Source organism: Phyllobates terribilis, unplaced genomic scaffold (assembly GCF_046119375.1).
Source record: "Phyllobates terribilis strain yellow unplaced genomic scaffold, ASM4611937v1 Scaffold_17__1_contigs__length_24005725, whole genome shotgun sequence".
Taxonomy (NCBI): domain Eukaryota; kingdom Metazoa; phylum Chordata; class Amphibia; order Anura; family Dendrobatidae; genus Phyllobates; species Phyllobates terribilis.
Genome location: NW_027362777.1, coordinates 21489827 through 21513312, shown reverse-complemented (window position 1 = coordinate 21513312; position 23486 = coordinate 21489827). Strand labels below are relative to the sequence as shown.

Here is a 23486-nt window from a genome sequence, read left to right as displayed (position 1 = left end):
GGGCATAATGGGGGCATTACACTGTGGGGGGCATCATACATCCTGTATAAGGGGTATAATGGGGGCATTACACTGTGGGGGTCCTGTACTATGAGAACAATACGTTTCCTCCCTTCCTGTCTCCATAGTTGGGTCGTATGTATCTATTACAGGAAACAGAACAAAAACCTTATGATTCTTATAAAGGGGCAACACAAGACCCCAAAAGAGTCTCGGTGCTGAAGGGGTTAATGCCCCCTGCGCCCAGTATTGGGGTCTCCACATACCTCCACCTGCAGAGCCGCCACCACATATATGACTGCTCTGTGCGCACAGGAGCTGTGATGAGGTCACAGGAGGGGAGGAGTCAGGGGTCACATGATCAGGGGCCTCAGTGGATGCAGGACTCTGCTGTGCTGGTTGTCATGGTGCTGGATGAGCTGAAGTTTATGTGTGGGGTCAGGAGGGGTTTACAGTGTGTATGTAGCAGAGCCGCGTGTGTACGAGGCGTACGGAGCGGAGGCGCGCGTGTACGAGGCGTACGGAGCGGAGGCGCGCGTGTTCGAGGCGTACGTAGCGGAGGCGCGCGTGTTCGAGGCGTACGGAGCGGAGGCGCGCGTGTACGAGGCGTACGGAGCGGAGGCGCGCGTGTACGAGGCGTACGGAGCGGAGGCGCGCGTGTACGAAGCGTACGGAGCGGAGGCGCGCGTGTACTAGGCGTACGGTGCGGAGGCGCGCGTGTACTAGGCGTACGGTGTGGAGGCGCGCGTGTACGATGCGTACGTAGCGGAGCCGCCACTGTACGAGGCGTACGTAGCGGAGCCGCGCGTGTACGAGGCGTACCTAGCGGAGCCGCGCGTGTACGAGGCGTACCGAGCGGAGCCGCGCGTGTACGAGGCGTACGGAGCGGAGCCGGGCGTGTACGAGGCGAGCGGAGCCGCGCGTGTACGAGGCGTACGGAGCGGAGCCGCGCGTGTACGAGGCGTACGGAGCGGAGCCGCGCGTGTACGAGGCGTACGGAGCGGAGCCATGCATGTACGAGGTGTACGGAGCAGAGCCGTGTGTCTACGGAGCCGTGTGTACGCTGTATACTCCCAGGTTCGGTCAGAGACACCGCGGCTCTTTATCAGACTGTAGAAGAACTGACACTGGACACTCGGTAAAACTGCGCTCGGACGTCTCTCGTTTCTCGCACAGATATTGATAACATAAGATGGAGTCAGACGAACCCTCCTACAAAACCTGATAACAAAGTCATTACTACAGGACTGGATGAGAAAGGGATTTATTCTACAAGAAACGCTGGGGCCACAAATGAGAGAATCCGGGCCCCGTGGCTGGATACTCCGGGCCCCCAGCGTGTTAGGACCAGACGGGGTCTTTGTCCCTGGAGCTTCTCTGCTCGGTATAATGAGACTCTGAGACTCTGATCTTGTTCTTATAAAGAGGGTTGGAGTAAAATAGAAGCTGCCTGAATATGAGGACCTTGTCTGATCTCTATGTCCTTGTGTACAGAGCTGTGGAGATAGCGCTATTCTCTGTATAATAGATGTGATGTCGCTGGAGCCCTAATACTCCTGTACAGGGGTCTCTGTAGAGATAATCTTACCCCAGCATTATAGATTGGGAGAAGGAAAAAATGGATTGGGGACATTTTACTGAAATTTCCCTTTAAAAAATGTAATAAAAAATGTTTGTAGGAGGTAAAGAGCCGAGGCTGAAGATGCTTTATCTCCAGAAGTCTACAAAAGAAGAAGGATTGGCAACGCCAAATGTCCTTGTCTATTTTCGGATTGGGAGTTAGGAAAAGGGGCAGGAGAACATTTTGGGATTTGTTTTGGGGGGTGGGGGCAAGAAATGCAATATTTGTCCATTAGTGTAAATATATGAATACAGGTAGATCCAGAAATATTTGGACAGTAAATCTTCGTGATTTCAGCTCTAAAGGCCACTAATCTGGATTTAAAATGAAACAGTGATGAGCGAGCACTAAAATGCTTGTTGCTCGGGTCGAGCAAATTGGAATGCTTTGGTGCTGGACCCGAGCAACGAGCCCAATGTAAGTCTATGGGAAACTTGAGCATTTTTCAGGCGGCTCCCCCCGGCGGTCTGCAGGTGGCCTAAAAATTGCCCAAATCGATGGAAACAGTGCTCAAATGACATGGGGAAGACCCCTGGAAGCATTTCTGACTCCCAGGTCACTGGTGTCAACAACGTTGTCAGAGTATTACGCCACTTTTACGGATTCACAATTAAACATACAAAAACAAAATGGAAATATATTAAGGAACATCCTTTCCAGGGTAATGACTTGTATATAAGGCAAAATAAATAACCAAAAACAAAAATACTTCTCCACATCTTGGGCTATGTTCACACATAGCGTTTTTGATGCGTTTTTGCACTTTTGCATTGCTTTCAACTGTGAAAAATACATTCACCGGTAAATGACATTTTAACATTTTACAACCTTATCTGGCCATGTGGTGTGTGAGACATGATCAGACACATCCATGCAGTGCTGAAAAGACATGGGAACAGCATGGGGAAGACCCCTCGAAGCATCTCTGAGTCCCAGGTCATTGCCTAATGATCCTATATTACTGTGGTAATAATACAGACATTTTTGGCAACATGACAAATATTAAACTCCATTTAAAATGGGCAAGGCGCGTAGCAAGGGAGGGGGAAGTGGACATGCACGCCGAGGCCGTGGGCAACATGAAACTGTGCCTGCTGAGGGAGCACAACAGGCACCCACATCATGTCAAACTACCTTCCTGTCCCAATTGCTATGGGTCGCGTAATACCACTCTTGAAGCCAGAGCAGTGTGAAAAGGTTGTTGGTTGGTGTTAAAAAAACTAACACTTCCTTACTTTAGGTAAGGGTACGGTGAGAATAGAGAGGAAAACAATCTTGAATTGTGTGGATAAAACAAAAGCTTATTTAATGTTCATTCAAAAGTTATTACAAAAATGAAGAAAAATATTTCATAGCACAAAAAAAGAAGTATTAGGTTAGAAGAGGGAAAGGAAACAATTATAGGTTCTTACGTATCCAGAATAGAAGCATGATCCGTGTTGGAGATACTCGAGGAATGAGTGATCTCCCCCATTCATGTCTGGCTCTGCTTAAATACCATCTCGCCTCATAGACATACATTGGAGAATATTTTTACAGTTTCATAACCCAATATGGCGACTTGCTGGTATATTAGTAGCTTCTACCATATTAGAACAAAACTAGTAACTTGTGACATATGCATTTTAGCTACGTGCACATCACCTCTTGTTGGTATATTTTAAACATATGGTTAATGACCTTTAAGGATCATTAGTTATCCCCAAATAACCCATATAGACAAGAGTCCTATAGGTTTGACGTACAGAACAGGTTTCTACCAAGGTCCCAGAATAACTGCACATTCTTTCTCTGTATTTGAATCTAAGCATGGTTAGAGCCTAAGCATGTTAAAGCTTATGTATATATATTTTTCTATCATAAGAAATTAATATTTTACAGTCCCCCCGATTATGATTTAAAAATTATCATAATCAATCCTAAACTCATTCTCTCACCATTCGTATCACATTCATTCTTTATTCTGAAAACCTTGTATCAACATCTGTATTGAATGTCATCTGAGTTCCCAAAAGCTTCTAAATTAAAAATTAAAATCAAAAAGTTATATTTTTTTATTTTAACATTTTCTCTTAAAATATCATTAATTTCTGTCTTTATCTTTTTTTGTATATTTTCTTAATTTTACACATAATAAAAATCTGATAAAAAATACACAGCAAGACCAAAATAAATATGATTATGATTGGGTTTGTTAATACATTTTCTGCTGCCATTTTTTCTGAAGACTGTGACCAACTAGTTACCGATCTTCCTAGATTTCTCCACCAAGATGAGCCTGACATACTTGTCCACTCATGTTCAACATAATTTAAGTTACCTTGTTCATGTCTGAATACAATTTCAGCTTCTTTTAGTTGTTTTGTTAACAAACCTTTGTCTTTCTTTATCTCATTTGTCCACATATCCCAAGGGAAATTATATATTTGAGACAAATTGAACTGTATTGGAAGGATTTTCAGATTTCTTGTCCCTATTGATGTAATATTAATACTTCCTTCCTTCTTGTAGATAGTTTTCACATTTCCCCCCATACAGTATAAACCTATTGTCAGATTTTCAGCATGTACACAAGATGAGAAGAATGCAGAAACAACTTATTTTTCGGACATAACTTGGAAACAAATTTTGTTTGAGCTTATTGGAGTCACCAAGTCATGTATCGTGTGCACATTCTCAACTCTGGCATGACATGAGGTATGATTATGGAAACACGAGTTATAAATGACTTTATCCTGTCCAGGTAGACACATTACCTTAGAAACAAAATGTAAGCATGAAGAAATGTCTAATTGTTCAGTGTTTGTACCATCAAATGCAAAATCTGTGTCCTGTAATAGATAATACAGCAATTATGTATTACTAACAGGAATTCCCAGTAATAGGAACCATGGGTTCTTCTCTTCCCGATATTGGGATTAGTGTTACTATACAAATGTTCTGTTCACATCCTAACCACTTATTTACCCACAAATCTGTGTGATTTATTGCAAAATTATATTCTGTATGAAAAATTCTCATTATTCCTAAAGGTGTAATTCTACTTTGCAATGCCTGTGCAATCATTTTCAGATTGGTGGAATATTCAATCTGAATTTCTAGACATGCTCCGGCCACTTGGGATTCCTGTTCACTTTCTATTAGAGCTAAAGTAGCATCTTGTAGATGTGACACTGAAGATCCCAGCACAGCAGCAGTGTTCAAAACCATCTTTTCAAGGAGTTGATTCAAACTTTTCTGAATTTTTACCCCTTTACCTCCGATATACCCAATATTTTCCAAATCTGATTTAAGTGTATGAATGTCCATAGTGTTAATTTAACTTCCCACTGTTCCTAATTCCCCCAAAATACCTTCTAATATCCCCCTCTTACTTCTAACCTGTGTTGAAGTTCTTCTCCCAAAACATAGTTGTATTCCCATTTCCATGTTGATGAGATGTGATTGACACTGGGGATATCTGGATGATATTTTCCAACTAGACATGTTAAAAGTCCAGACCATAGTCATCAACACTCCATCCCTTAATAGAGGTTTAGATTGGAATTGATTGATTTGGAAAGGAGTTGATGGTTGAAACCTTGTCTGTGTACATACATTATCTACTGCTGACCAAACATTTACATCTTTACATTGTTTGTAATTATTTTTAGTTAAAACACAAATTGATAAAGTTCAGAATCTTTAAGAGATGGATTATCTAGAGAAAAAAAAAAATTCTTATCCAACCATCTCACATTCCCGTAATGACTTCTGTTTATAACATTTGTTGGACCATTTGAAAAACTTCCCAAAAATAATTGGTTTCTGGTCCATGTTAACAAACACTCGGGACGTAACTCTAACCTTGTGTTGCATTTCAATTCAAGAGGAGACATATTTTCTTGACTGTGTACTGCTTGTGGTGCGACCCTTACTTCTGGAGCGATAGTACTTGTTACTGTAAAAACTACAGATACCTGTACTTGTACTGGTTCTCTGGAAGTTCCATGTTTTTACCCAATCTTCATCTCCTTCTGTAATAGAAAGTAATGAAGGATCAAAAATTTTCCCAAAACGTTGTGTCTTTAACACAATCTCGGTTTCATATGTTCTAACTGCCCCTTTTGTGATCATATCATTAGTAATATCACTCGACCACACAGCTTTCTCTTCACCTCTTATCTCTATATTCCAGTATAACACATCTGTAGGATTACATTCCCATGTGCCTGTCTTATTATTATGTATATAATCTCCTTGTAACTGTGTAAACTTACTCTTAGGTCCTATGGCAGCATGTAATATTATGGCAGTGTTGTGTATGAAGTGTAGCTCAATGCAGCATTTTACACCATAACCCATGCAAATGTTTCCAGTAATATCTACTAAATCATCTGGTATGTCTTCCTCTATTAGATTTTGTATACTTGATCCTTTTGGTTTCCTTGAGTGTAAAGTTCCTTTGATATGTCCATCCACTTCACTAGTATTTGTTCCATGATATAAAATGTCTTCTGCGTAGACCACAATTAAAATAGTACAAAGTAGCAGAAATGTGGTTCCCATCAGATAGTAGCTTTCCTGAGAAACTTTCTTTTCTTGAAGGATTGGTGTTGAATCCCTTCCATCAAGGACATGGTATTCTGCATTCCAGCTCTTTTTGGAATCCATTTCTTCCTAAAAGAAATGCAATATCGTTATTTTGCAATATAAAATTTGCATTGATCAACATGTACCCACAATTTTTGTTGTCTGCGGGTAGTTTTAACCACGTTGGATGCTGGTTGCACTAGGATCTTAACTCGTCCCATGGTATCGAATATTTTAAAGGGACCTTCCCAGTTACTTTCCCAAGGTCTACACTTCATGAAAGTTTTAATCATGACTAGAGCCCCTTTTTTGAATTTGGATTCATATGGTGGCTTCATCCTCTGCATTCTTGATGCAGGATGTAGAAAAATGGTTTTCAAGTTTTCCTGCAACAATTGCCACCATTTGGACCTTGGAACAGCATCTTTTTGAGGTGTGGACAAAAATGGTTCATGTGGGAAAAACAATGGCATTTTTCTTCCTGTCATTAGTTCAAAAGGAGTAAACTGAGTTGTGGAGAAAGTTGTTCCTCCAACACTCAACAGTACAAAAGGTACTGCATCCACCCAAGTATTACCTTTGTCCAATAACATTTTGGCAATTCTGGATTTTATTATCCTATTCATCCTTTCCACAATACCAGCAGACTGTCGATGGTAAGGTACATGAAACTATTGTACCCCTAGAATAGTACAAACTGCTCGCATGATTTTTCCTGTGAAGTGACTTCCTCGATCAGAGATAATTATTCTGGGGATCCCCCAAGTACAAAAGACGTGATTAACTAATGCTCTAGCTGTAGACAAAGCATCATCTTTCCTGACAGGTAAAAATTCAACCCATTTAGAAAAAACATCTACTACAATCAATGCATACCTGAGACCATTTTTACCTGATGGTAATGGACCAATGTAGTCTATTTGTAACGTAGACCAAGGACCATCTGCAGGTGCGGTTCTCAGTAGTGGCGGTTTCTGTCATTTTGGTCTTGGATTAATTTGGGCACAAATGAAGCATGATTGAACAATATTGCGTACAGTCTCTTCCATCTTTTCCCAGTAAAATCTCTCTTTGAGAATGCCTAACAATCTCTGTTAGCCCAAATGACCCAAGCTGTCATGATTATATCTCGTGAACTCATCCTGTAGATGTTTTGGTACAACAGGACGCAAGTCCCCATTTAAGTCATGACACAAAACCCGGGAAGCAACAAGAGTTGTATCTTTTTCTTGTTCTTCCGCAAAAGAAGGGATATGCGTGTCTGTTCTTTGAACTGCTGAAACCTCAAGAGGTTTAGGCTCAAACACTTCTCCTGTCAGGGCTGCCTTTTTTGGCTAACGTATCTGCGGTTGCATTTCCAACAGATAATTCATCATCAGAATTTTTATGGGCAGGAACTTTGACAATTGCAAAACTATTAGGGGTTTTTGAAGCTATCTCAAAAATTGTTTTCAGTGTGTCACTATGTACAAGAGTCTTGTAAGGCTGTGTGCCCACAATGCATTTTTTAAGAGTTTCTGCAGCGGCAATTCCGCTGCAGAAACGCTTAAAAAACGCTTGGTAGAAGGCCTGCCATGCTCCCCAATGCTGTGCACATGCTGCGGAAATTTCCGCTGCGGAAATTTCCGCTGCGGATTATCATTGCGGAAAAAAATGAAGCACTGCCAATTATTTTGCGGAAGCGCTGCATTTTCGCCACCATTGACTTGCATTGGAACGCATGGAATATGCATCCCTGGATCTGTAGATGCGCATTCCATGCGTTTCAATGTGCGGATGGTACCCGGGTCTGGAGAGGAGGAGACTATCCTCCGGACCTGGGTACCATAGAAACTGTGAAAAAAAGAATAAAATAAAAAATAAATATTATATTTACCTTCTTATGGCCTCCGGTGTGCTTGTCTTGGCTTGCCGGCAGATCACGGTAGACTCAAGGACCTGCGCTGACGTCATTTAGTCATGTGATGGATCACGCAACGCTGACGTCGGCAGGTCCTTCAGTGTACCGCGAGCTGCCGGCAAGCCGAGACGCATTGAATAAAGACTCCAGGGGCCATCGGAAGGTAAGTATGATATTTATTTTTTACCATTCTTTCAGTCACACTATATAAATCCATGCCATTTGCATGGATTTATATAGTGTGACCAAGTTGTCAAGTACTTTCCAAGTGATGCTAAAATCGCTTGGAAAGTGCTTGACAACCCACATGTGGAAATGCATGTGAAGAACGCTTCACATCCGCATGTCCCTGGCAGGAAAAACGCATGTACAATGTGCATGTACAATCCGCATGCGTTTTTTTGCCAGGGAGATGCAGAAACGCTCAGGAAAAAATCCGGAGCATTTCCGCATTGTGGGCACATAGCCTGAGAAGAATCTACAGCATCTCTTTTTCAAAACTGACAGGTAATCTGTCAGTGATCTCACTACATAGGAGCTATCACTGTAGATTACAATGGGACACTGATCATCAGCCTCATTCAGCTGTAGCACCATTCTTACCGCTTCTAGCCCTCTGAGCTGAAAAATGACTCGGTAACTTGTGCTTTACCACTGGTCCTCTTTTGGGATAAAAAATGTCATATCCTGTATAAGAGTGCCCATCTGAATAGAATCTGGAACCATCTACAAAGACTGCTTCATCTGTTACCTCTGCCTACCGTCTGAAAAATGATGGAATAGGATCCTGAAAAGACTGGAGACAATCATGAATTTGCCCTTCATATTGCATCAACTGAGGAAGAACATATTTGACCTTATAATCTACCTCAATTTGATTGGGAGACAATGACAGTAACCAATGAGCAAATCTCTGATGTGGGATATCTGGGATATTTTTCTCAAAGAGAAGTTTTAGTGTAGAATGAGGAGTTTGCAGAATGATTTTTTTAAAACCAACGCGTTCAGTTGCTTTCACTGCAAAGAAGACACCTACCAAATAGCCCAAAATTCTCCACTCTTCTGCCTGCAATTGTAACAGAACAGCAGACACCGCTGTCTGATGTGTGAACTTGCAAAACAAATGGAGCTGAAGAATCTACTATGGACAAAGCAGGTGCATTCTGTAAATTCATTTTCAATTGTTCAAATGAGGTTTGTTGTTCAACATCCCAAGGACCAAAATAATCATTATTTTCACCTTTCAAAAGATCGTACAAAGGCCTGGCCTTTTCAGCAAAATTTTCAATGAGATTCCTGGAATAGTTTACAAGACCCAAAAAATGTCGCAATGCCTTGTGTGTGGTTGGGATTGGGAGAGAAGCGATCGCCTCTATTCTTTCCTGCAATGACTGTCTTTTTCCTGGACTCAACAATACTCCCAGAAACCTGACCTCGGTCTGCATCAATTTGACCTTTTTAGTGTTCAATTTCAACCCTGCATCATACAACAGTTCAAACAATTCTGCCAAAAGAGAAGCATGTGACTCCTTATCCTCAGTAGACAACACAATATCATCCACATATTGCAGTATGCAATCAGGCCTAGAAAATCTGGATAATACCTTTACCAACGCCTGATGAAAAACACTAGGTGACAAATGTGCTCCTTGATGTAACCTGCAAAACAGATATTGCTCATCCAAGAAAGTGAATGCAAACTTGTACTGACAGCTCTTTTCAAGAGGTATACTGAAAAAAACATTACTAATGTCTAGTACAGAGAAATATTTTGCCTTTGCATTTAGCCTTGCCATCATGTCATGAGTATCTGCAACAATGGGAGCAACATTGGGAGTATGTTTATTAAACATCCGCAAATCCAATATCATTCGATATGTACCATCAGATTTCAATACACACCATAAAGGATTGTTACTTACAGAGTTAGCCTTAGGTATGACACCTTGAGCTAGCAATTCCTGTATGATCTTAGACATAGAACCAATTGAATCTGGAGGCAATTTATACTGACGCTGTGGAGGAGGATCACGTCCTTCTATATTCACAATTATATCCTTCATTGTACCCACCTCATTTGTGAACTGAGCCCAAAGAGAAGGAAAACATTGTACAATTTCAGTCTGTACTTCATCACCACCAGTTTCAGGCCATAAATGATCTGATGACACAAAACATCATTCAAGCAAATACTTCCAACATTGCTATATTCACTAGGGTCAATGACTACAGGTTTACGTCCATTAGAATCTTTCCAGATCACTTGATTCCCTAGATCAATTACCATCCGAATCTCTGCATAAAATCTATGGCAAGTATATTTTCAGAATCACGACAATACCAAATGTCAATTCCTGTTTTGAAAGAACAAAGTATTTCCAACATAACATTGGGAACGAGCTTTGCTTTTGTTTTTCCTTTTCAGCTGAATCCGATAATATTACAACTTGGAGATTCTGGTTTTACCATCAACTCAAGGATAGTAACACTTAATTGTGCCCCTGTATCAATAAAAAACACAGCACTTTGTTCTGCCAAAATCACATTGAGAAATGGTCTTCCACATTCATCCAATGTAACACTAGTCACAAATTCCAATGGATGGGGTGTGGGAGCATTCTTTGCTAGTCAGAGAGATAGAGATGGGAGCAGACCAGTGTGTCTTTTAAAAGCACTGTCCCTGCAATTTGACTCCTTCACTGTCATCTCTCTGATCTGTCTGATTAATGGAGCATACTGTGACTGTGTTTGTGTATTGTCAGTGTGAGGGGATGTGGGAGAATGGAATGGAGGGGCGGAAGGTTTGATGGATGATTTTGGAATAAGTCAGTTTTCCCTTCCAAGCTTACCTGTTCCCAGTGTACCTGCCTCTGATTCTGCTCTCAAAAATTTTCTGCATTGACACTTTAAGTGTCCAGGTATACCACAAAAATAACAATTAATATTGCTCCTCTGTGTGATATTTTTACCTCTATGTTCAGTGTAATCTCTGTTCCTAGATGTTAATGTGGGTTTAGGTTTTGGTTGAGTTTTCTCTGATGTCAGCTGTCTATCTTTTTCCTCATGAACTACAGCTATTTTTGCCTTGACCTGGTTCCGCTTCATGGATCTCCTAATTTTGTCGATAAAAGTTGTTGCCTCCTGCAATGATGTCTGAACACTAGCCAAATGCACTGAAACAGGATCTAGGTACTTGAATTTTGTTACATACAATTTGATCATCAATGTTGGTTCCTCATTAGGCCCAACAGGCATCACCATTCTATAGGCCTGTTCAAATTTGACCAAAAAAGCAAACGGGTCATCATGGATACTCGCACTCAAATGATGCAAAATGTCAAGAGAGGGCGAGTCTCCTGTGGTAAATAATAGCAATTGTCTAAGTCTGTATTCTTTTGTAGTATGTATCAGTTCATTATCCTCATTTAATCTGTGTGTGGTCTGTAATCTTTTTGCCATATGTGAGGGTAACCATACTCTGAATGTCTTGTCTTTTTTGTTCATCATTAACATTGAATTTATCTTTATTAGATTCAAAAATGTCGGCATTATCAAAATCATCCATCTTCTCATTGTACTTTGGAATGTCTTACAATTTTCATTAATGGATCGTGTATTTTAAGACTGATTCGTGCTACTCTGTCATGTAATTTTTTCCTTTGTAATTCATTTCCCTGTAAAGCTTCTCCTGAAACATCTGGACTTTGTGTGTCAGGTACAAATGATGTGGAGGTATTATCTTCACTTTTACTATTGGATCTTGTATGAACAGAAACCTTTTTTATGTCTTGGTGTAATTTGGACAATAACTCTGTCCGAGTATCAATTTGATCCTCCAATTGTTCAATATGTTCTGCCAAAATCAAACAATTTGGACAATCAAAGTAATCCCCGTCAGCGTCTTGTGTCTCAGTATGACTGGTCTCTTGTGTGTCCACCTGTTTTTTCGAAGACTAAATTATTGTACACACGGACCATATGCATCACATTTTGAAGTTTTCTCTAACTTTTTTACAGAGAGAAACCTTTTATCAATACTAAGATTCTCTGCTTCACATTGGCTATACAAATAGACCATAATTGTGCATCTGTATGACTATGAACAAACTTAAACTATATGTTACTTTTCTTAGAATAGTCAAGAATAAAATCCATTTCTCACCTAAGGAATGGCTTTTCCCCTCCTGGATTGATTCAACCGTCAATGGATGGTCCTTTGTGGCTTTTCTGAGTTCCGCAGACCTCCACGTGGTTGTATGCTTTGGAAACACACTCCTCACCGTCCTGTATATTCCATTTGATCTTTGTGAATATGTGGAATTCTTGATACTTGGACAACAGGTTTTTGGTGGTTTTTTTTAGCAAAAACTCTCCTCCCCCCATAGAAGTGACCCCGCTCAGTCCACTTCTATGGGAGCAGTGGTGTAAGGTGTAACCCCGCTCAGTCCACTTCTATGGGAGCAGTGGTGTCATGTGTGACCCCGCTCCGTCCACTTCTATTTGAGCAGTGATGTCATGTGTGACCCCGCTCCGTCCACTTCTATGGGAGTAGTGGTGTCATGTGTGACCCCGCTCCGTCCACTTCTATGGGAGCAGTGGTGTAATGTGTGATCCCTCTCAGTCCACTTCTATGGGAGCAGTGGTGTAATGTGTGACCCCTCTCCGTCCACTTCTATGGGAGCAGTGGTGTAATGTGTGACCCCGCTCCGTCCACTTCTATAGGAGCAGTGGTGTAAGGTGTGGCCCTGCTCCATACATTACAAACTGTGTATCCAATCCCATCCTGTATGATACACTCTGCTGAGTTCAATATCTAATCCCATAATGTGATATACTACACTTAGTCCTGTATCTAATAGCAGCATGTGTTACTCTAAGCATATCTAATCGCGCATGTGATGCAGTCCACATATCTAACCCCAGTTTATGATACAGCGAGCAGCACCATCTATCAGGATCAGCTCTGCCGGCCGTCCTCAGTGACACTGTACTTGTCAGTATCGCTGGTGGTCACCAACAAAATGTGCGATACTCCCCAGACCGGTGTATTTAATCTCGTCATCGTGTGCGCTATGCCCCGGACCGGGGTATCTAATTCCGTCATCGTGTGCGATACGCCCCGGACTGGTGTATCCAATTCCATCATGTGATACACTACACTGAGCCCTATATCTAGATATGTGTAGTGTATCATGTGCTGTGAATAATCCCAGTGTGTGTAACACTCCGCGTATTGTTATGGTAAATATTTAGACTTTGCTTTGATTATTATTTTAGACAATTAAATCTATCTACCGTATTTTTCGGACTATAAGACGCACCAGAACATAAGAAGCACCCCATATTTTAGGGTGGAATATAGAAAAAAATATTTTTTATAAGATGGGGATCCATCTTATAGTCTGAATAGGTATTGTATCTTACCTGGGGGGCAGTGGAGAGAGGGTCACAGGAGGCAGGGTCCCTCAGGAAGTCAACGGCTGCAGCAGAAGAGGTCAGATGCTGTGGAGCCGGTGCCGGGCCAGGGCCTGTGCCTGGCTGAGGCCCTTAGCCTTGTCGGTTCCTGTGCTGGGGCCTGTGGCTGAGGCCTCTGGCTAGGGCTGAGGCCTCTGGCTAGGGCTGATGCCTCTGGCTGGGGCTGAGGCCTCTGGCTGGGGCTGAGGCCTCTATAAGGGGCTGAGTCCTCTGGCTGGGTCTGAGGCCGGGGCCTCGGGTTGGGGCCTGTACCAGATTGAGCCCGGGGCCTTGGACTGGGGCCTGTACCATGCTGAGACCGGGACCTCTAGGTTTTTCAAAGTAGCCACCTTTTGCTTTGATGACTGCTTTGCACACTCTTGGCATTCTCTTGATGAGCTTCAAGAGGTAGTCACCGGAAATGGTTTTCACTTCAAAGGTGTGCCCTGTCAGGTTTAATAAGTTGTAGTGCCGGCGTCCCTGCCCTCTGCTAGGCAGGGACGCTGCTCCCCTCACCGCTCTGCCCCGTGCCCGGCGTCCCTCTCCCGCTCTGCTGTCAGCGCGCGCTCCTTCCCGGCGTCCTCCTCCCGCTCTGCTCTCAGCGCGCGCTCCTTCCCGGCCCCAGTGCTTAGGGCGCGCGCGCGCGCGCTCCCCTCCTCTTAAAGGGGCCGCGCGCGCCGTCCTAAGGAGTCCCCGGCCAATGGCCGGAGGACTTCATCATATATAAGGCACCTCCTCCAAAATGGAGGTGCCCGAGCAATGTTGTTTGCACCTGTGTCTCACCTGTGCTTCAGCCCTCAGGTCCCGTTGCCAGTTACCTGCCAGTTACCTGTCAGATTCCTGCCTGATTACTTGCTACCTGTCTGCTAGTCTGAGGTCCGACGGTCTGCCTTACTACTCCTGTCAGTCTGTCTAAGGACCAGCCTGCCCGCTCACCTGGGAGCGCACCTCAGCTACCTGCCTGCTTGCCTGAGGTCCGACGGTCTGCCTTACAACTCCGGTCAGTCTGTCTATGGACCAGCTTGCCCGCTCACCTGGGAGCGCTTCTCCGTTACCTGCCTGCTTGCCAGCCCAGAGGCTCCGCTGTCACGTGCTGTGACCACCAGCTACTCCAGACTCTTGCCCGCTCACCTGGGAGCGCTTCTCCGCTACCTGCCTGCTTGCCTGCCCGGAGGCTCCGCTGTCATGTGCTGTGACCACCAGCTATTCCTGAGACTCTTGCCCGCTCACCTGGGAGCGCTTCTCCGTTACCTGCCTGCTTGCCAGCCCGGAGGCTCCGCTGTCACGTGCTGTGACCACCAGCTACTCCTGAGACTCTTGCCCGCTCACCTGGGAGCGCTTCTCCGTTACCTGCCTGCTTGCCTACCTGGAGGCTCCGCCGTCACGTGCTGTGACCACCTGCTATTCCAGAGACTCTCGCTTGCTCACCTGGGAGCACACATTCTTCATCTGCCTTGCTAGCCTACCTGGAGGTTCAGCCATCACAGGTCGTACCTACCCTTTATCCAGAGACTGCCCCGATCACTTGCCGTGGCCTCCTGCCCGTACATCCAGAGACTGTCCTGGTCACCTCCTGTGACTACCTGCCTGGTCGCCACCCGCTCCCTTACAAGGACCGTCCCCTTGTATTGTAGCCCAGAGGTTCCGCCTCCCAGACCCGTTACAGTTTGCTCGGGCCATGGAACCCGGTGGCACCCAAGCTCCCTCGCTCTCGGACCTCTGTCTTGAACTGTCCCGTCAGAGGTCCCAACAGGAGTCCATCCTGGGTCACCTGCGGAATGTCAATACTCGCCTGAACACTCTGTCTGATCCACCAACAACCTCCGCCAGTGCCATATCTTGCAATCCGGCAGCTCCGCTGCCCACTAATACCATGGTATCCTACCCCGGACCCCGGCTTTCTGCACCTCCTCGCTTCGGAGGCGACTCCGTCCAGGCTCGGGGCTTCTTAAATCAGTGCACCCTGCACTTTGAACTTTTGTCCCACCAGTTTAACTCCGACCGGGCCAAAATTGCCTTCATCATGTCCCATCTCACCGGGGAGGCCCTGGCCTGGCTAAATCCTCTATGGGAGAGAGGAGACCCCCTGGTGTCCAACTTGCCTGCTTTTCTCACGGCTTTCCGGAAAGTCTTCGACGAACCCGGACGGAAGACCTCATCTGCATCATCGTTGCTACGCCTCCGTCAGGAGAGTCTCACCGTGGGCCAATATGCCATACGGTTCCGTACCCTTGCCTCGGAGCTGGCCTGGGATAACGACGCTCTGGTTTCCGTCTTCTGGGAGGGTCTGTCCGGCCGTATTAAAGATGAACTTGCCGGTCGGGACATTCCTACCACTCTCGATGACTTAATAACTCTTGCCACCCGGATTGACCTACGGTTCCAGGAGCGTGCCAGAGAGGTCACCCGTGAGAGGAGGTTACCACGTCTAGCTCCTGCTTTTCAGAAACCCGTCACTCCTTCTGTCTCTAACCAGGTACACCCTCCTGAGCCTATGCAGGTCGACCAGACCAAGATGGTCAAGACCCGTCAGGACTTACGCCGTGCCGAGGGGACCTGCTTCTACTGTGGCAGTAAGGAGCACCGGATCCGTGCCTGCCCGGAGAGGTCGGGAAACGCCTGTGTCTAGGTTCGCTCAGAGAGGTCCACCTAGACAAGAATAAATCCTCTCCATCCCTGCTGTTGTCAGTTTCAATCGTCAACGGGGAGAACCGTTATTTCGAACTAGCCCAACTGGACTCTGGAGCAGCCGGGAATCTTATTTCACAGTCCCTGGTAGAGAAATACCGCATCCCCACCAAACCTCTGGCTGTACCCTTGTCTGTGGCTGCCGTGGATGGGGGGCTCTTACCACGCCCCATCCAACTCATCACCGAATCCATTACTCTGCAGGTGGGAATGCTGCATTCTGAAAGTATCTCCTTTCATGTTCTGCCTGGACTCTCTCACGCCCTCTTGCTAGGTCTGCCTTGGCTCCAGAAACATGCACCCGTGCTTGACTGGCAAACCGGAGAAGTCCTTCGCTGGGGACAAGACTGTCATAAGACCTGCCTGGTTCCCGTCCATACCGTCCGTCCCTCTCCTACCCCAGCTAATCTACCTGGACTTCCAATTCCTTATTGGTCTTATGCTGATGTCTTTAATAAAAAGGAGGCAGAGACATTACCCCCTCATAGACCATACGACTGTCCCATCGACCTGTTACCCGGTACTACTCCTCCCCGTGGGCGTATTTATCCTTTATCCGCTGCTGAGACCCGGTCGATGTCCGAATATATTGAGGAGAATCTGGCCAGGGGATTCATCCGGAAATCTACCTCCCCGGCGGGAGCAGGCTTCTTTTTCGTCAAAAAGAAGGACGGCTCTCTCCGTCCCTGTATAGACTATAGAGGCCTAAACCAGATCACGGTGAAGAATAAGTACCCCCTTCCGCTCATTCCAGAATTATTTGATCGTCTGAGGGGGGCTAGAATCTTCACCAAACTAGACCTCCGTGGGGCGTACAACCTGGTTCGTATCCGTCAAGGGGATGAATGGAAGACGGCATTCAACACCCGGGACGGCCACTATGAATACCTGGTAATGCCCTTTGGTCTCTGTAACGCTCCTGCCGTCTTTCAAGAGTTGGTCAATGACATCTTCCGGGACCTTCTCTACTCCTGCGTAGTGGTGTACCTAGACGACATCTTGGTCTTCTCTCCGGATCTCCAGACTCACCGGAGGGACGTTCGTCAGGTCCTGCTCAGGCTCAGGGAGAATCACCTCTTCGCTAAATACGAGAAGTGCCTCTTTGAGCAGACCGCGCTTCCGTTTTTGGGCTACATTATTTCTCAGACCGGCCTACGAATGGATCCAGAGAAACTGTCTGCCATCGAGAAATGGCCCCGACCGGAGGGGTTGAAGGCCATTCAGCGGTTCCTGGGCTTCGCCAACTACTACCGCCTCTTCATACCACACTTCTCTTCCCGGACTGCCCCAATTTCCGCGCTCACCCGTAAGGGTACTAATCCCAAAGAGTGGCCGCCCGAAGCAGAAGAAGCCTTTCTTTCCTTAAAACAGGCCTTCTCTTCCGCCCCGGTGCTGCATCGCCCGGACGGCAACAAGCAGTTCTTCCTGGAAGTGGACGCCTCCTCCTCTGGAGCTGGAGCGGTACTTACTCAAAAATCTTCTTCCGGGAGGATGGTAACTTGCGGCTTCTTCTCTAAACTCTTCTCCTCCTCAGAGCGCAATTATTCCATAGGAGATCGAGAGTTATTGGCCATCAAACTGGCATTGGAGGAGTGGCGTTACCTGCTTGAGGGGTCTCTTCACCCGGTAATAATTTACACTGACCACAAGAACTTGGCTTACCTCCAGCATGCCCAGAGACTTAACCCGCGCCAAGCCCGGTGGTCCTTGTTTTTTGCTCGTTTTGATTTTGTCCTTCATTTTCGCCCGGCTGACAAAAACGTCAAGGCGGACGCCTTGTCTCGATCCTTTCTGGTATCTGATCTCGAGGAAGATCCGAAACACATCATCGATCCCGCCAGAGTAATGCAGGTGGCTCCCGTGAGTCTAAATCATCTCCCTCCCGGAAAGACGTTCGTATCAGTACCTGATCGGGAGAAGATCCTTCACTGGGGTCACTCGTCTAAACTGGCTGGCCACGCTGGTCAGAAGAAGACCCTCCAGCTTATTTCCCGGCACTACTGGTGGCCTACCCTGCACAAGGATGTAATAGACTTTGTTTCTGCCTGTGTGTCCTGCGCCCGCAACAAGGTTCCGAGACATCTGCCAGCCGGTCGCTTCCTTCCGCTCCCAGTACCTGCTGCCCCCTGGCAGCATATTGCAATGGACTTCATAACTGACCTCCCACTCTCTGCCGGTTGTAGGGTCATTTGGGTGGTCGCTGACCGCTTCTCCAAGATGGCTCATTTCGTTCCCCTGTCAGGCCTCCCGTCTGCACCCGAGCTAGCTAGAGACTTTATTCGTCACATCTTCCGTCTTCATGGCCTGCCCCTCCACATCGTGTCGGATCGTGGGGTACAGTTCACCTCACGCTTCTGGAGAGCCACTTGTAAACTACTAGACGTCACCCTGGACTTCTCTTCCGCTTACCACCCACAGTCCAATGGTCAAGTGGAGCGGATCAATCAGAACCTGACCAGTTACCTCCGGCACTTCGTTAATGCCCACCATTCTGACTGGGTGGATCTCCTACCATGGGCCGAGTTCTCTTACAATAATCACGAGAGCGAATCCTCCTCCAAATCCCCGTTTTTTGTAGTCTTTGGTCAGCATCCTCGGATTCCTTTTCCTGTCTCCACCTCGGTGGACAACCCGGCTGCGGAATCTCTCGTTAGCAAATTTTCCTCCATTTGGGAGAGTACCCGATCCGCACTCCTTCAGTCGTCCGAGCGGATGAAAAGACACGCTGACAAAAAACGCCTGGATCCTCCTCAATTTCGTCCAGGAGATAAGGTCTGGCTCTCATCTAAATATGTTCGACTCAAGATACCCTCTTACAAGTTAGGGCCTCGGTTCATCGGACCTCTGGAGGTCACCAGTCAGATCAACCCGGTGGCCTATAAATTGAAACTCCCGGCCAACTTACGGATCCCTAACTCCTTCCATGTATCTCTCCTCAAACCTGTGGTACTTAACTCTTTTTCCAAGTCTACAGGTACGCCTCCTGCTCCGGTTTCTGCTGAGGACGAGTTTGAGGTAGAGAACATTCTTGCCACCAAAAGGGTAAGAGGAAAGACCTTTTTTCTGGTAGATTGGAAGGGGTTTGGTCCTGAGGAGAGAACGTGGGAGCCCCGGGAGAACATCCATGCCCCTCTCATCCTAGCTAAATTTCTGTCTGGCCTAAAAAAGGGGGGGCCTAAAGGGGGGGGTACTGTAGTGCCGGCGTCCCTGCCCTCTGCTAGGCAGGGACGCTGCTCCCCTCACCGCTCTGCCCCGTGCCCGGCGTCCCTCTCCCGCTCTGCTGTCAGCGCGCGCTCCTTCCCGGCGTCCTCCTCCCGCTCTGCTCTCAGCGCGCGCTCCTTCCCGGCCCCTGTGCTTAGGGCGCGCGCGTGCGCGCGCGCGCTCCCCTCCTCTTAAAGGGGCCGCGCGCGCCGTCCTAAGGAGTCCCCGGCCAATGGCCGGAGGACTTCATCATATATAAGGCACCTCCTCCAAAATGGAGGTGCCCGAGCAATGTTGTTTGCACCTGTGTCTCACCTGTGCTTCAGCCCTCAGGTCCCGTTGCCAGTTACCTGCCAGTTACCTGTCAGATTCCTGCCTGATTACTTGCTACCTGTCTGCTAGTCTGAGGTCCGACGGTCTGCCTTACTACTCCTGTCAGTCTGTCTAAGGACCAGCCTGCCCGCTCACCTGGGAGCGCACCTCAGCTACCTGCCTGCTTGCCTGAGGTCCGACGGTCTGCCTTACAACTCCGGTCAGTCTGTCTATGGACCAGCTTGCCCGCTCACCTGGGAGCGCTTCTCCGTTACCTGCCTGCTTGCCAGCCCGGAGGCTCCGCTGTCACGTGCTGTGACCACCAGCTACTCCAGACTCTTGCCCGCTCACCTGGGAGCGCTTCTCCGCTACCTGCCTGCTTGCCTGCCCGGAGGCTCCGCTGTCACGTGCTGTGACCACCAGCTATTCCTGAGACTCTTGCCCGCTCACCTGGGAGCGCTTCTCCGTTACCTGCCTGCTTGCCAGCCCGGAGGCTCCGCTGTCACGTGCTGTGACCACCAGCTACTCCTGAGACTCTTGCCCGCTCACCTGGGAGCGCTTCTCCGTTACCTGCCTGCTTGCCTACCTGGAGGCTCCGCCGTCACGTGCTGTGACCACCTGCTATTCCAGAGACTCTCGCTTGCTCACCTGGGAGCACACATTCTTCATCTGCCTTGCTAGCCTACCTGGAGGTTCAGCCATCACAGGTCGTACCTACCCTTTATCCAGAGACTGCCCCGATCACTTGCCGTGGCTTCCTGCCCGTACATCCAGAGACTGTCCTGGTCACCTCCTGTGACTACCTGCCTGGTCGCCACCCGCTCCCTTACAAGGACCGCCCCCTTGTATTGTAGCCCAGAGGTTCCGCCTCCCAGACCCGTTACATAAGTGTGATTTCTTGCCTTATAAATGGGGTTGGGACCATCAGTTGTGTTGTGCAGAAGTCTGGTGGATACACAGCTGATAGTCCTACTGAATAGACTGTTAGAATTTGTATTATGGCAAGAAAAAATCAGCTAAGTAAAGAAAAACGAGTGGCCATCATTACTTTAAGAAATGAAGGTCAGTCAGTCCGAAAAATTGGGAAAACTTAGAAAGTGTTCCCAAGTGCAGTTGCAAAAACCATCAAGTGCTACAAAGAAACTGGCTCACATGAGGACCGCACCAGGAAAGGAAGACCAAGAGTCACCTCTGCTTCTGAGGATAAGTTTATCCGAGTCACCAGCCTCAGAAATCGCAGGTTAACAGCAGCTCAGATTAGAGACCAGGTCAATGCCACACAGAGTTCTAGCAGCAGACACATCTCTTCAACAACTGTTAAGAGGAGACTTTGTGAAGCAGGCCTTCATGGTAAAATAGCTGCTAGGAAACCACTGCTAAGGACAGGCAACAAGCAGAAGAGACTTGTTTGGGTTAAAGAACACAAGGAATGGACATTAGACCAGTGGAAATCTGTGCTTTGGTCTGATGAGTCAAAATTTGAGATCTTTGGTTCCAACCACCGCGATGCAGAAAAGGTGAACGGATGGACTCTACATGCCTGGTTCCCATTGTGAAGCATGGAGGAGGAGGTATGATGGTGTAGGGGTGCTTTGCTGGTGACACTATTGGGGATTTATTCATAATTGAAGGCATACTGAACCAGCATGGCTACCACAGCATCTTGCATGCCATTCCATCCGGTTTGCGTTTAGTTGGACCATCATTTATTTTTCAACAGGACAATGACCCCAAACACACCTCCAGGCTGTGTAAGGGCTATTTGACAAAGAAAGAGAGTGATGGGGTGCTACGCCAGATGACCTGGCCTCCACAGTCACCAGACCTGAACCCAATCGAGATGGTTTGGGGTGGGCTGGACCGCAGAGTGAAGGCAAAAGAGCCAATAAGTGCTAAGCATCTCTGGGAACTCCTTCAAGACTGTTGGAAGACCATTTCCGGTGACTACCTCTTGAAGCTCATCAAGAGAATGCCAAGAGTGTGCAAAGCAGTCATCAAAGCAAAAGGTGGCTACTTTGAAGAACCTAGAATATAAGACATATTTTCAGTTGTTTCACACTTTTTTGTTAAGTATATAATTCCACATGTGTTGATTCATAGTTTTGATGCCTTCAGTGTGAATGTGCAATTTTCATAGTCATGAAAATAACGAAAAATCTTTAAATGAGAAGGTGTGTCCAAACTTTTGGTCTGTACTGTAGATATATAGTAAATTAGTGCCTCCCAATTTAGTTTGGCTATATAATTTACCATGCAAATAGAGAGTGTGTCTGAAACTCTTAACACGTCAGGATGACAATCAAAATGTCAGATATTAAAAGTAAAACACCCATGTAGTTTGTGTTCTAAACAGGCATAATTTAAAAATAATAATATTCCTAATGGGATTTGAACCATAATACTGCAGTTTCAAAGGCTGATGCCTTACCATTGAGCTATCCAGTCAAGTGATAGTAACTGGCAGCTTTACTTGTCTTATGAGATTCACCATGAAAATACTCACGGTGACAAAAAGTCATTGTGATTCTGATTTGAAGAAAATCACACATCAGACTCACACATCAAAATCAAACATCATTTGAATTTGGCTTGCTTGCAGTCTGTGCATAAGTCCCAATGAGTTTCATTATTATTACAGTTGTAAAAGTCACTTGTCAAAGTCACTTGTCAAAATCACTTGTCAGACAGGGTATTTAGCCTCAAACTGACATCATTCTGAGGTTTGATTTTGATATCTGATCATGTCCTAAAATGGACACTGTACTACAGAGACCCCTGTACAGAAATATTAGGGCTCCAGCGACATCAAATCTATTATACAGAGAATAGCGCTATCTCCATAGCTCTGTACACAAGGACATAGAGATCATACAAGGTCCTCATATTCAGGCAGCTTCTATTTTACTCCAACCCTCTTTATAAGAACAAGATCAGAGTCTCATTATACCGAGCAGAGAAGCTTCAGGGACAAAGACCCCGTCTGGTCCTAACACGCCGGGGGTCCGGAGTATCCAGCCACGGGGCCCGGATTCTCTCATTTGTGGCCCCAGCGTCTCTTGTACAATAAATCCCTTTCTCATCCAGTCCTGTAGTAATGACTTTGTTATCAGGTTTTGTAGGAGGGTTCGTCTGACTCCATCATATGTTATCAATATCTGTGCGAGAAACAAGAGACGTCCAAGTGTCTCGCCCAGGGGAAGATATGGGGGAAACTCGGTACCCAGGCCTTTACCTTCTGTGGGATGTCACGGCAGTCGGCTCCCGGGCCCGTACCCTGGGGTCACTCTTTAAAAGGGGGAAGTTATTTATAGGGGAATTGGTGGTTTTTGGAATTTAGAGTTCGGGACGCCACCTGTGGTTCCTGGTAACGGATACCAGCACTGCTTCAGACCGCCGGGGGTGATGGGATGGCAGCTGAGTTGCTTCTGCTCCCCACAGGCGTAGCGGGTCCCCCGGGACAGGGTTAATGGAAGAGATGCAGGTGAGAGGTGGCCCAGTCAGGTCAGGGGAGAATGATCGACACGCACACAGGGGTTTGCTTCAGTACCTTTACTGGTGTAGACAGCAGGTATGGTCCAGGGTACTTGGTAGGAAGGGTTCACTTCTGGACTCTCCCCAGTGAGTGGGTATAAGGCCTCCTGATCCGTTTCTTCCTCTCTCTGAAGCTTCTGACCCGCCTGGAACTGGGCCTAGCTTCTGTACTGTTCACTCTTTCACCTGTCTGCTTGGTGGTAAGAA

At 46.4% G+C, this 23486-nt stretch overlaps 1 protein-coding gene across 2 annotated transcripts in view; it reads right to left on the bottom strand.

Moving 5' to 3' along the window:
- LOC141176132 (uncharacterized) overlaps positions 1-23486 on the bottom strand; it is a 725229-nt gene that overhangs the window by 17749 nt on the left and 683994 nt on the right. The gene's annotated exons all lie outside the window — the stretch shown is intronic.